Genomic DNA, 14,043 nt, shown 5'->3' with positions numbered 1-14,043 from the left:
CCACCCACTGCCTGCTGAGCTGAAAATTGCTGCCTCCCTCCACGCTGAAGCCTGCAGATGTTTCTCTCTGATCCAGGGTGTAATTAACACCTGTCAAAGCAAGGGGCTGGGATGGGAGGGGCTTTTACTCTCCCTGCAAGAGCCATCCCTCAGGAAGTGCTTGGTGTCGAGGAAGCACATTTCCTTCCAACTTGGAGGGATTAAAAAGCCATCTCATAAAATGAAGACACAGGTGGTATTTAGCTCGGCTGATGTCTCTGAGTTGACATGTTTGATTTCAGCACGCGTGCGGACAGTCACCTGATGGGCTACGGAAGCTTGTGCGATGAAGGACCCATCCGTGCCCACATGCACTGATGCCAGCTCTGGGAGGGACAGGTCACTTTGCTTCTCTTGAGTCAAGAGAACTTTCTGTGGGTAAGAGGGTTATTTGTTACCGGGTACTTTTATCTCCGTAGTTGTTTCGTACAAAGGAAAAGCAAGGGGAAGTTTACCTTGAAGCTCAGTATGAACTCCTGAGAAGGTTGTGGCCTCAGGGGACCCAGCTGCACGTGTCACCAGGGTTATTGTCCCAACTTTGAGATGCCAGAGTTGGTCATACACAGGTTGCTGTGGCCATAGGTCGAGGTCTGCTCCGCAACACCTCTGGGTTCTGAGGATTCTTACCTTCATCGTCTCCTGTGTATCTCACACCTTATGATGTCGTGTCTCTTCCGGTATGTCCAGTTGGGAGACCTGCATACCGATCAGACTGGTTAAATGGCTGGGACGGAAGAAGGGGAGGAACGGATGTCAGAAGCCATATGCTGTCCCAGAGAGGAGTCCCCTCTTCTCCTGTACTGAGGGTTGGTGGCAGGAACGGCGACAAGAGCCTCACAAGGTCACCAGTTCTACTGGCTAACTGTACAGCATCATTCATAGTTCACCTTCAACTGATGACACCTGCAAAGATCCTTCGAAATAAGGTTCCTTATCTTTCTGGTCTTTGACTCATCCTTGGCCTCGAGCTCCCCCAAACCTTAGCATTTTGTAAATGTCGGGACAGCACATGGGTGTCTTATTATGTTAAGGGGGTGACTTTTGGAAAACATCTAAGGACAGGGGCTGGTTTGCCAGGAAAACCAACCGTGGGATTACAGGGTTGGTGCTTTTACTCCTAGGAGACCCCTGGGAGGGGGGAGGGGCTGGAGATGGAGTTCGGTTAGCAATGGCCAGTGAGTTAATAAGCTGTGCCTATGTAATGAAACCCCATAAAAGCCCAGAAGGAGAGGGTTTGGAGTGCTTCTGGGTTGAGGCCCAGGTAGGGCTGTAGGAGAGCGCTGCCCCTGCAGAGGGGCTCCTAGCCCCTTCCCCATGCCTGGCCCTGTGTGACTTACATCTGGCTGTTCCTTGAGTTATATCCTTTTATAATAATTGGTTCATCTGGCAAGTAAACTGTTTCTCTGAGTTCTGTGCATACTCTAGCAAATTAGTTGAACCCAAAGAGGGGGGCGTGGGACCCTCTAATCTATAGGCCAGAAGCACCAGTGATGCGCTGGACTGGTGACTAGCATCTGAAGTGGTAGGTGGCCGGCCATCCTGTGGGGCTGAGCCCAGACCCAGTGGGTTCTGGCACTCTCCCCAGGCTGATAGTGTCAGAATGGAGTTGAATTGTAGGACGCCCAGCTTTAGCTCTGTCTAGGAATAGCTCAGCTTTAGCCTAGATTCTCTAGAAAAGCAGAGCCTGTGGCAAGACTTTCTGGGGAAGGAAGATGTTGCAAGTCCCAGGAAGCAAGGATGAGGGGAAACGAAGTGAGACAAGAAAGTCGGAGGTAGGGGTGCCTGGGTGGTTCAGTCCACAACCCAAGCATAACCTGCCCCACTGTGGAGCACTCCGCAGTCAGCATTTCCGAGCGAAGAAGGCGATGCTGGTTGATTCAGTCTCACTCTACCAGTGAGAAATCTTAGCTGTGTGCCCAGGATCACACAGCTGCGTAATGAATGAGCCACTTTGGGAACCAGGTCTCTGCCTGCCCGGGCTCGTGGCCTCCTGTTCATTTCCCATGCTGCCCTCCTGGTGACTCTCTTGCAAGAGAATGTGGAGAGGAGCCTAGTGTTGGTCTTCATTGTGGAACATCTTCCACATGCCATGTAGGAAAGTATTCTCTTCTTTATGTACTTTACATTTCCCCAGTCTGCAAAGTCCCTCAAAATCAGAGCCTTTGGCATCTGTCCATCCATCATCCAACCATCCACACACCTATCCATTATCTATCTATCTACCTACCCACCCATTCAGCATCCATCATCCATCCATGCACCCATCCATCCAACCATCTATTCATTCCTTTACTCCTCAAACATTCTCCAGGTCTTATTCTGGGTGCTGAGGACACAAAGACAAAATGGAGGGTGCCTGCCCTCAAATAGCTCATTGTCTAGAGAGGGAGACAGACCTACATGTAATCAACAATCCCCCCAGATCAAAGAGGCGCAGAGAATCTGGGAGCAGCACCATATGTCTTGGGGACTGGGCAAAGGCTCATGGAGGTCAGGCTCAGTGTCACGGCTGACGCGGCATCAGCCAGGCATGTGGCAGGGCGGCTCAGATAGGATATGCAGGTAAAAACCAGGGAGCCAGGAATTAATTGCACCCAGATTGGGAGCCAAGGCTCCGTGGGGCCTTGAGAACAACACCGAGGGCCTTGAACTTGACTCAGGGTGTAGCAGAGAGCCACTGAAGGCTTCAGAGTAGGCGTGCCACCAAAGACTTGGATTTTCAAGGAGCATTTTGACAAATGGAGGAGGAACAGAGTGTGTGGCCTGGTGCCTGGGAGATACCGGCCCGGAGAAGCCTAGAGGGGATCACCATGAAGTTGATGTTGGACGTATGGAATCTGCAACAGACGAGAACTCCAGCGTGGCAGAGGACGGCGCTACCTGAATCTCAGCCTCGCTTTCTTCCTTAACCCCAAACAGCTTCCTTTCTCACTGCCTCTCCAAACCATGTTTCCATGGGAGGTTGGGATGGGGTGGGGGTGTCTGATGGCTCTAAGAAGCCTGGAGGGTTTTCATAGGTGGAAATGTGCAGATTATTTGTAGGCACATCCATAGAAATATATATATGGTGTGTGTATATATATATATGTATGATGGGGTTTTTTTGGCTTTCTCTTCATCTGCTCTGTCTGTCGTTACCCCACACACATGACTGGAAATATTTGGTGTAATTTATAGACATGCATGAATGCTTTTATATATTTGAGATCTGCATACTTTTTTGCTTGAAGGTGGTTTTTGTTAAGGTCCAGGCTGGGTGGGCGCCAGGGAGAGAGACGGGCAGACATGGCGGTGAATGGGGCGAGGCTCAGAGGGAAAGGACTTTGCCCTCATCCCCTTCGGCCTCACTTCCTGAGCAGTCGCATCTTGTGCTCAGGGGTACTGAAGCCTCAGGGTAGTAATGCCTGGGCCCATGGTCTTGCGGGGGTAGCAGTTGCTCCCGCCGGCCCCTCCCTCTCCAGGCCCACATCAAAGGCACTGCTGTGTCCTCTTGCTGGGCCCTCTTTTTCCGGACCCCTCGCTGACCACACCTTCTGCTGCTCATGCTGTCCTTCCCTTGACCTTCCAGCCGCCCCCTGCGCGCTCTCCTCTCCTGCTCGCCGCCACAGCTCCTCTCCCCAGCCAGCATTCACCTCGCTGCTGGACCCTCACACCACGTTTGAATATCCCATCCTGCTTTGGCCTTTGGGGTCCCCAGGGAATACCCTGAACCCACATTTTCAGCTTGATCCGTGAGAGCTGTTCTTTGCCACAGGCAGCCTTGAATGGATTGCATGGCCAAGTGGTCAGGGATTATTCCCTGGCCACTTGATTTTACTGTTTGAAGTCTTTCTTGTCCTTCTAGATTCTTCGAGTGGACTTTCTCTATTTTCTGCCTGCCCAGACGCAGGCTCACGCCCATCGAGTCCTCCCCCTATCACATCCCACCCAGCACAGCCTGCTCCAAGATCAGCTGTGGGTTTCCTGGCTCCCAGATACCCCAGCGGCCATGGCTATGACACTTACTTTGTCCCCAGCCATGTCCAACAAGTCCAAGAAAAGGAAGCACAGAACCCAATTGGATTTTCTCCTTCGCTCTGCTCCCTGCCCCCTGTTTTGGCTCCCACTAACATCTTAGGAAGCATTTTAAGGAGAATCTGGCTTCTCCAGCTCTGAAAAGCTCCAGATTTCTGGGCTTTTAGCCCTTCAGGATAGCAGTCTAAATTTTGCTAAAAGGGCAGGGATGTCCTCCTTTAGCAAAGTTACAATTTCGCTCTTGCTTTCTGCTTTCAGAGGGTCCCCCTCAGCCCTAAGCTTGTCTCCTTGCAGGACCCCACAGAAAGCCGCAAGAAGCGTCCAGCCCAGCTCGGTGTCTAACGATTCCCTGCTAAGCCCCCAGTGCTACAGCCTTGGTGAAACATGGTCTGTATCCCAAGGAACCACAGATCGCTGTTTAAGACCTGTTTTACATTTGCAAACCAAGAATGCCAACACATCAACCCCAAATCCTGTCTGCTTGCTAGCTTCCATTCATCTGATATCAGCTTTTAAGTTTCACATAGTGATTACATTTCCTTGTAGGAATCTGGTAATGATGATGTTGAAATTTGCAACTCCAAAGCGGTTTAAGAGCCCATTGGCTCTTTCGACTAAAAAAATCAAGACTAGTTCTGGCTTCAGGATCGGTTTGATCTAGTGTTTTCACAATACTAACGCAAAACTTGAGAGATTATTGAATACTGAAAACGAACTGAGGGTTGAAGGGGAAGGGGGTGGGGGGAAAGAGGTGGTGGTGATGGAGGAGGGTACTTGTGGGGAAGAGCACTGGGTGTTGTATGGAAACCAATTTGACAATAAACTATTAAAAAAATACTAGATATTCATGTCTGTCTCTCCACTCTGACTGTATTCATTTCATTTGAAGGCTGGATGTGCTCAGGGTTACAAGATGAATGCCACCAGCTTTTAAAAAACTATGCTGCACGTCCATATCTAGAAGGAGAGGGAGTTTCTCCTGCCTCATTCATCCAACAAAAATCTTTTGCTATAGTTTGATTGGAGCAACGGAGGTACTGCTGGCACCTCCCAAGGTCCATCTATATCCCTGAGAAGTCCTATCTGACTGTCACGACCATACGAGGAAGAAACTTCTGCTCCCCAAAGGGTTCTGCAACCCAAGGTGTGACTAATGCACAGAAGGCTCTCAAGGACACTTCAACCATATACATTGATGACTGGATGCTGACTTGGCGGAAGGCACTGAGCTCATGACATCATAATTATTTGGTTCTCTTGGGCTGAAACATCCCACAAATGGCAGTAATTATCAAGTCCTGCCCGCCATGACATTTTCTTCAAAACATGAGAAGACATTCCTGAATTTTCTCTCTATTCCCACCCACCTTCCCTCCCTCTGTCCGTCCCACCTCCCACTCTGCTCCTGGTTCAGTTACACCACTTTCCTCCTTCCACACCATGGCCTTCCTCAGTTCATCTGACCCATGATGCCTCTGCCCCTCCCTCCCCATTCTCTGGCCAGGAGCACAGATGGAGCTGAGGCCACTAAGAGACAAGCATCTGCCAAATGTTTCCCAGGACTCTGGGAAACTATGTTATTGTCAGGGGCTGAGCCCAAATGTGTGACGGGCCCTCTGCTGAATTCCATGGGGTGTAAGAAGGTGCTGGTATCTCCGTGCCTCAGGTTCCTTTCCCTTGTGCTGAGCTGTGAACTGGATTTCCTCCACGGCAGCTAACCTGCAGTGAAAACACTGGACTTGGACATACACCCCCAGATAGATTTGTCTTAAAATCATTACTTATTTAAAAAAATTGAATAAATTTAATTTTTTAGGGTAGTCTTAGGTCTATAAAGAAACTGGTTGGAAAGTATAGCATTTTCACCTACTCCATTTTTAAATCAAGTTATTGCTTTTCTTATGGTTGAGTTTTAAAGGAGTTCTAAGTATATGTTGGATAACAGTCCTTGTATGTATCTTTTGCAAATACTTTCTCTCAGTCTGTGGCTTGTCTTCTAATTCTTTTGACATGCTCTTTTTCAGAGCAGAAGTTTTTATTTTTTAAATTTAATTTTATTTTTGTAAAGCTTATTATTTATTTATTTAGTTATTTATTTATTTTGAGAGAGAGAGAGCAAGAGAGGCAGAGCGAGAGGGAGAGAGACAGAGAGAGAGAGAGGGAGAATCCCAAGCAGGCTCCACGCTATCAGCACAGAGCTCAATGCAGGGCTTGATCCCATGAACTATGAGATCATGACCTGAGCCAAAATCAAGGGTTGGACGCTCAACCCCCCACATGCCCCTCAGAGCAGAAGTTTTTAATTTTAGTTGAGTCCAGTTTATTGATTGTTTGTTTTGTGGATTGTGCCTTTGGTGTTATACTTTTAAAGGCACCACCACAGCCAAGGACATCTAGGTTTTCTACTATGTTATCTTCTAGGAGTTTTATAGTTTTGTGTTTTACAGTTAGGTGTGTGATCCATTTTGAGTTAATTTTTGTGAAGGGTGTAAACTCTATGTCTAGATTCAGTTTTTCACATATGAATGTCCAGTAGTTGAAGTACCATTTGTTGAAAAGATGAATCTTTGTCTTTTGTCAAAGAACAGATGACTATATTTATGTGGGTCTATTGCTGGGTTGTCTACTCTATTCCACTGATATATTTGTTGATTTTTTTCTTTGCTGCCACACTGTCATGATTACTGTAGATTTGTAGTAAGTCTTAAAATCAGGTAGTATCAGTCCTCTGACTTTGTTCTTCTCCTTCAATATTGAGTTGGCTATTCTGAGCCTTCTGCCTCTCCGTATAAACTTTAGAATGAGTTTGTCAATATTCACAAAATAACTTGCTGGGGTTTTGATTGGGATTGTATTGAATTTACAGATCGAGTTGAGAAGAACTAGCATCTTGACAAAATTATCTTCCTATCCATGAACATGGGATAGCCTTCCATATATTTAGTTCATCCGAGTTTTGTAATTTTCCTCATCCAGGTCTTGTTTAAATTTGGTCAGATTTATACCTAAGTATTTCTTTGGAGGGGGATGCTAATGTAAATAGGAACGTAATAGTGTGTGTTTGCCTTAATTAACAGGGAAATTCTTCTGGGTGGGCCATGCCTTTTTAGGTAAGCTTCTTAAAGGAGGGCTTCAGACTTCACTGAGATCAGAGAGTTTCTGGTGTTGGTCTCAAAGAAGATTAAGCATCCATGAATCCTATAGTTGCAAGGAAATTCTGCCACATGAGCAGGGAAGAGGGGCCTGAGCCTCAGATGAGACCCCAGCCTCAGCCAACACTTTGCAGTCTTGTGAAACCTTGAGCAGAAGATCCAGCTAAGCCTCAGCAAGTCTCATGGAAACTGTAAGATAACAAATATTTGTCATTTTAAAATCACAGGAGTGCCTGGGTGGCTCAGTCGGTTGAGCATCCCGTTTCGGCTCAGCTCATGATCTCACGGTCTGTGGGTTCAAGCCCTGCATCGGGCTCTGTGCTGACAGCTGGCTCAGAGCCTGGAGCCTGCTTCGGATTCTGTATCTCCCTCTCTCTCTGACCTTCCCCTGCTCACACGGTCTCTCTCTGTCTCTCAAAAATAAGAAAAATAAAAAATTAAAATAAATAAAATGACAATGCTGAGTTTGTGGTAATTCATTACATAAGAACTAATTCTCTAAGTACAATGCTGACCTCTGGGGAATAGGAAGCTGGCAGATGCAGATGCTTTCTCATTTAAAAAATCTTCACAATAAGAATATATTAATTTTGCAATTAGAGAAAAGGAAAATGCTAAAGCGCTTGTTTTTTAGAGAGTTTCTTCTTTTCTGCTCCCAGTGTGCTTTGAAAGCAGGCTCAAAAGCAGACGGCATCCACCCCTCTCCTGGTGACTGCTCTGCTCCCAACGGGTGGGGCCCGAGGCGGGAGAGTTCTGCCATGATCTGTTTTCTAAATGTGCTTTTCCTTCCCTCGGAGAGTCAGACCAGCTTAGTCTCAGGCCCGAGTGGTGCTACCTGCCAGCAGCCAGGGCAGATGTGCGCGTGCAGCAGCCCTGACATCTTCGTGCATATCTGGGACGTGCTGGCCCTGTCATGTGCACTGTCCTCCCACTCACGACCTGAGCTGGGTGAGTCACGGTGAACGGAGCCAGGAAGGCGGACGTGTGTGGGCGCCGAGGCACATGCCCACAGCAGGAGTGGCATCCAAGGAGTCGAAGCCCTTATTTCCTTTCTCCCTTTGCCTTCACATTTTCAGCATCTTATAATTGATGAAGCCTGTTCACACCCGTGATTTTACTTGTTCCTTATAAATCTTTTACTCAGGAAGGAAATGTCACTAGTTCCATTTTGCAGATGAAAAAAACTGAGGCATAGAAAATAAAAAAAGCAGCTGAGGAGCTGGGACAAAACTGACATTTCCTGATGATTCAGTTTACATCATTCTCTCCTCCACCCTTGTTCTCCATCCAACTCCCCTCCTGCCCGGCCGGCCTCTTGCCCTTGACGCCCGGGACAGTTTATTCAGATAGGAGTCGGTAGGTTTCTAGTCAATCAGTCCTTTGGGACCTCCCGGGGCAGCTCACTGCACTGATAGGCGCCCAGCAAATAATGAAATGTAAATTTCTGATGGAGCGCAGAAGTGAATCCTAACTAAAGGTATTATTAAATTCAGCAAAACACAAAGAAATTTTAACTGAACAGGACTGATTATTCCATAAAAAGGGAGTAGATTACAGCTTGTATCATTTGTTGTCTAGACAAATCACTTAGATACACATGTGCTGGTTTTAATTAGCGCCATGGAAATTGAGCATTCTGCAGCCCGAAATGTTATTGTTCAACAAATAAAAAAAATACATATTTAATAAGGAAAACTATAGCTCAAACAATCACTCCCCATAATGCTTAAATAGACTGTGGGTTTTTTCCCTTCCCTATTTAAATGAAAAGTCAAAATTGCTGCTGCTTCTGGTGTCTAATACAAGGTTTTGTGTTCCCCACCCCTTCCCATGATATCACGAAATGTACAATTCTAACAGAAGTCATATGCAGGAATGAATATACCGCAGCAAGATACTCTCTATTTTTAGCCAAAAAGTCCAGGCTCCCCCCCCCCCCCCCGTTTGATCCCTCAGGAAGTTCTTGATGCATCTAGCCTCCTGGTTCTAGTTTCTACACATCAGTGACCCTCGATGACAAGACAGCCAATGGATTTTTTTTTTTAACCTGTGGTATTCCAGTCTAACCCTCGACAAAATCCAGACTGGGTCTAGGGGTGGAATGAGGAGGGCCCTGTGTGTAGTGCCGTGGAGAAGGGGGAGGTCCAGGGAAGCCGTGCAGGGGTGAGGGAGGGGGAAGCCTATCTTGGTCTGCTCAGGCTGCCTTAACAAAACCTTTCTGGCAGCCAGAAGCCCAAGATCAAGGCCCCGATATGCACTCTGGTGAGGACTTGCGGGGACCACCTTCCTGCTGCGTCCTCACATAGTTTGCCTCTGTGTGTGTGTGCGCAGAGAGAGCGAGATCGCGAGTTAGTCTTTCCTAAAAGGACACTAATCCTTTTAGATTAGGGTCTCAGCTTTTTCATTTTAGTTATCTTCCTAAAGGCCCCCTCTCCAAATACAACCACACTGGGGGTTAAGGCTTCAACATACGAATCTGGGGGAAGACACAATTCCTCCCCCAAATAGGCCTGGGGGGAGCACCGGGTGCGAGGAATCCACAGACCTGACTTGCGAGTGCGTTTCCGGTCAGGTGCATGAGGGATGCGTGAGGCTCGGTGGGGTGAGAAGGGAGGGCATTCTGTGCTCCAGCCTGTCTGTCAGCAGCCGGGGCTCTAGGCTTGTGAGGCTTTGGGAAGGAGGCTAAGAGGCTGGGGCGTGGGGCTTGCAGGGGTGAGTGTGTGCAGTCTTCTGCTCCCCTGTCTGTGACGCTGGGGCCAGGGCGGGGTCCCGGCGCCTGCCTCGCCTCTCCCCTCCTTCTGGCTTCAGGCAGGCCGCAGCGCCTCCAGCGGGGGTCTTCCTCCCAGCTCTCCGACTCCTTGGCCTTGACCTGTGATTCCCAGTTGTCTCTCTCATGCACCCGCTGTCAGTGCGCCCCTGCTCTGCTGTGAGCCTCTTGGTGACATTTTCTCTGCTGTGTGTTGCATCCGTGACTCCCGTTTCCCCCCGTGTTCACGTACTCTGATGTTTTCAATACTATCGCAGCAAAAATGCCGGTGAATAATACATTAACTGCATAACCAACCCGCTGCTGAGCAGTGACCTGAGTTCTAGAAAACGGACTTTTGTCCAGATTCCGCACAGGACCTATTTAGGCTCTACAGGGTCAGTTTCCAGCTTCACGCGTCAGTACTGGCCCACCTCCAAATCACGTCTTCCTCTGCGCAGGCGAACCAGGCAGATCCTCAGACCTCAGCGTTCAACTCCCGCACAGGCTCTCCCAGACGCCCGAGTCTGTAGCCCTCCTGGGCTCGAAAGGTTTCTGGGACCCGGAGACCTTGGACCTAGAGACCACACCGAGGGATGGCTGGAGTGGGGGGAGGGCCCTACCTGCCCGAAGGATCTGCCCTGAAAGCACACCCAAGCCAAGCAAGTGCCCTAAGGGAGCATAGCCTCTTCCTCTCCCAACCTTTGCCACAAATCCCAGGGCCGCCCCTCGGCGCCCCCTGTAGGGAAGTTCAGGAAGCACCAGTTGGGCGCAGCCCTCAGCTACACTATTATTGCAAACTAGGTACTAGTTACAAAACACTTATTCTCTGCTGGTGTATGGACCCAGCTCCCATACCCAGGGTGGAGTCCGTGTGTGTGTGTGTGTGTGTGCACGCGCGCGCTTTCCATTGGAGCCCCACAAATATTTGAATAAATGGATGGGTGTTTTAAAGCCCATTAAGCTTACACTAAAATGCAATTTGAGGGGCACCTGGGTGGCTCAGTCGGTTAAGCCTCCGGCTTCGGCTCAGGTCAGATCTCACGTTCGTGGGTTCGAGCCCCACTCAGGCTCTGTGCTGACAGCTAGCTCAGAGCCTGGAGCCTGCTTCCGATTCTGTGTCTCCTTCTCTCTCTGCCCCTCCCCCTCTCATGTTCTGTCTCTCTCTGTATCAAAAATAAATAAAACATTAAAAAATTTTTAAATGCAATTCGAACGGCATTCTGTAGGTTAACTAGGGAGCAAATGGGAAGGCCGGTGACATGAGTAGGGACTGAAACATGAATATGGGGCGAGTGTCGGAGGTGGCGAATCAGCCTTAGTGCCAGGCTGGTCTCAGTTCAAATCTCAGCTCCACCATCACCAGCTGTGTGACCAGGACATGGGGGTGGGGGTGAAGCATGCGGGCTGTGACAGCAGGGGATGGCGGTCCAGATCCCCAGCGTGGCCACATTGCGGGCCGATCTTGGTGAGTGATCTTGGCGGGTTACCTGACATCTTATTTCCTCAGACAGATGCGTGTGGAAATGACATGAGCAACGTACAAAGCGCTCAGCAAGCACTTGGCTCACGGTTCACTTAAAATAAATATTATTATTACTCAGCCTTCCTGAATCTCAACGTCTTATTCTGTAGTAACAGGTTGTAAGGCTGATTTTGAGTGGAAAGGAAATAGATTTGTGAAAAGAAATTGATACTCATTGATACTAACCCATTGAAGAAAAAAAAGTGCAGTCAGTGACCCAGCAAATCATTTTCATAATCCATTAATTACGGATAGAAACTTAAGGTTAAAAAAACCCAGCCTAGGGGCGCCTGGGAGGCTTAGTTGGTTAAGCGTCTGACTTCAGCTCAGGTCATGATCTCACAGTTTGTGAGTCTGAGCCCCACAACGGGTTCTCTGCTCTCAACGTGGAGCCCACTTCAGATCTTCAGTCCCTCTCCACCCCTCCCCCATGCCTGCATTCTCTCTCTCTCTCCCAAAAATAAACATGTAAAGTTATACTTTAAAAACACAGCCGGGGCGCCTGGGTGGTTCAGTCGGTTGGGCCTCTCGCTTCGGCTCAGGTCAGATCTCACGTTCGTGGGTTCGAGCCCCGCGTCAGGCTCTGTGCTAACAGCTAGCTCAGAGCCTGGAGCCTGCTTCCAGTTCTGTGTCTCCCTCTCTCTCTGCCCCTCCCCCTCTCATGCTCTGTCTCTCTCAGTATCAAAAATAAATAAAATATTAAAATATTTATCTAAAAACACAGCCTACAGAATTGTGTGTGCGTATAAATTTTAATTCCAGCAGAGTTAACATACAGCGTTAAATTAGTTTCAGGCATACTATGCAGTGATTCATTAACTCTATACATTTCCTCAATGCTCATCGTGATAAGTGTCCTCTCAGTCCCCTTCGCCGACACCCTTCTCCTCTCCCCTCTGATAACCACCAGTTTGTTTCCATAGCTAAGAGTCTGTGTTTTGGTTTGCCTCTTTTTCTCTTTGTTCATTGGTTTTGTTTCCTAACTTCCACATGTGAGTGAAATCATGTGGTATTTGTCTTTCTCTGGCTGACACTTTGCTCAGCATTAGACTCTCTAGCTCCATCTACGTTGTTGCCAATGGGAAGATTTCACTCTTTTTGATGGCTGAGTAATATTCCACAGCATACAGCTACCACCTCTTCTTTGTCCATTCCCTTGTTGGTGGACACTTGACGGCTTTTATAATTTGACCACTGTAAATAAGGTTGCTAAAACATAAGTGTTAATGTATCTTTTCAAATTTGTGTTTTTATGCCCTTTGGGTAAACGTCTAGTAGCATTGACTAGGTAGTACCTAGTAGTAGAATTACTGGATCAGATGGCAATTCTGCTTTTAATTTTTTGAGAAAATGCCACACTGTTCTCCACAGTGGCTGCACCAGTTTGCCTTCCCACCAACACTGCGTAAACCTTCCCTTTCACTTGTTGTTTCTTGTGTTTTTGATGTTAGCCATTCTGACAGGTGTGAGGTGATATCTCCTTGTGGTTTTGATCGGCATTCCCTTGATGAGGAGTCTACAGAATATATTTCTAGCAGACTTTATTTTTCAGAGCAGATTAGTGTCCCAGCAAAATTGAGCAGAAAGTGCAGAAATTTCCTGCAACCCCCCTGCTTCGCACAGGCTCAGCTTCCCTCACGATCACTGACCCCCACGTTTGTTACAGTCAATGAGCCTGTAGAGACACAGCATCATCACCCAAAGTCCATAGTTTTCACACTGGGGTTCACTCCCTCTGTTGGACCTTCTGCGAGTCTGACAAACACGGAAAGACACGAATCCACCATCACAATATCCCACAGAGTAGTTTTACTGCCCTAAAAATTCTCTGCGCTCGCCTCTTCACCTCTCCCTCTAGAATATTTTTTAACACGGTCCCTGGGTCACAGATGACGCTCAGTAATTTTCAGTGTAGATCACCCTGCCGCTATTGTAATGGGCCGGGCACGGGAGCTGCTGAAAGACAGCTGTGGCCACAAGCCAGGAAGAGCGAGAGAGCGGAGCGGAGGGTGTGGGAAGGGCAGGCGAGGGTTGGAAAGGGAGTGGGGGATGGGGAGCCGCAGGGGCTGGGGCAGCTGGTGGCGGTGGGCGGTGGGCTGCGGAGCAACAGGAAGTGGTGGACAGACAGCAAGGGCTTCGCGCCAGAATTTCAACCTGCTAACCCTGGGTAGATCAATCGTCCAGTACTGTGGGCAGCCTCTGGATTAACAAGTGGCCAAACGGGGCTCTATAAACTTCCGTTTCACTGTGTGACCTTGGACAAGTCCCTTCACTCCTACAGGGGCTGAACTGGATGTCCTCACTGTGCACTGTGGGGGTGAAGGTGAAAAGGGGGCGCCCACGGCCCGCGGGGCAGCGTAGGCGGTGGGGCGGGGCGTCGAGAACCTTCCAGGGCCAGGCAGGCTGGGCGGGAGTCTGAGCCCAGGAGGGACGGCGGACGCAGGCGGGAGCAGCCTCAGAAGGGGCTTTCTCCGGCTCGGCTAGTATTCCTGCCAAGCAACAGGCGGCCCGTGGTCCTTCGCCACCCGTCGTCTCTGCGCAGCGGGGACAGCAACTTTCTGGCCTGA

General features: G+C 48.8%; 1 long non-coding RNA gene across 1 annotated transcript; it reads right to left on the bottom strand.

Moving 5' to 3' along the window:
* Nucleotides 1–247: 247 nt before the first annotated feature.
* On the bottom strand, nucleotides 248–9,891 carry LOC115289206. The gene is made up of 3 exons (XR_003907465.1): nucleotides 9,751–9,891; nucleotides 495–735; nucleotides 248–411 (listed from the first exon to the last, which is right to left on the bottom strand). It is a non-coding gene; the product is annotated as an uncharacterized LOC115289206 (long non-coding RNA).
* Nucleotides 9,892–14,043: the final 4,152 nt, after the last annotated feature.

The sequence above is a fragment of the Suricata suricatta genome, chromosome 4 (genome assembly GCF_006229205.1).
Source record: "Suricata suricatta isolate VVHF042 chromosome 4, meerkat_22Aug2017_6uvM2_HiC, whole genome shotgun sequence".
Taxonomy (NCBI): domain Eukaryota; kingdom Metazoa; phylum Chordata; class Mammalia; order Carnivora; family Herpestidae; genus Suricata; species Suricata suricatta.
Note: the sequence above shows the minus strand (reverse complement) of the source record. Positions and strands in the feature narration are given on the sequence as shown.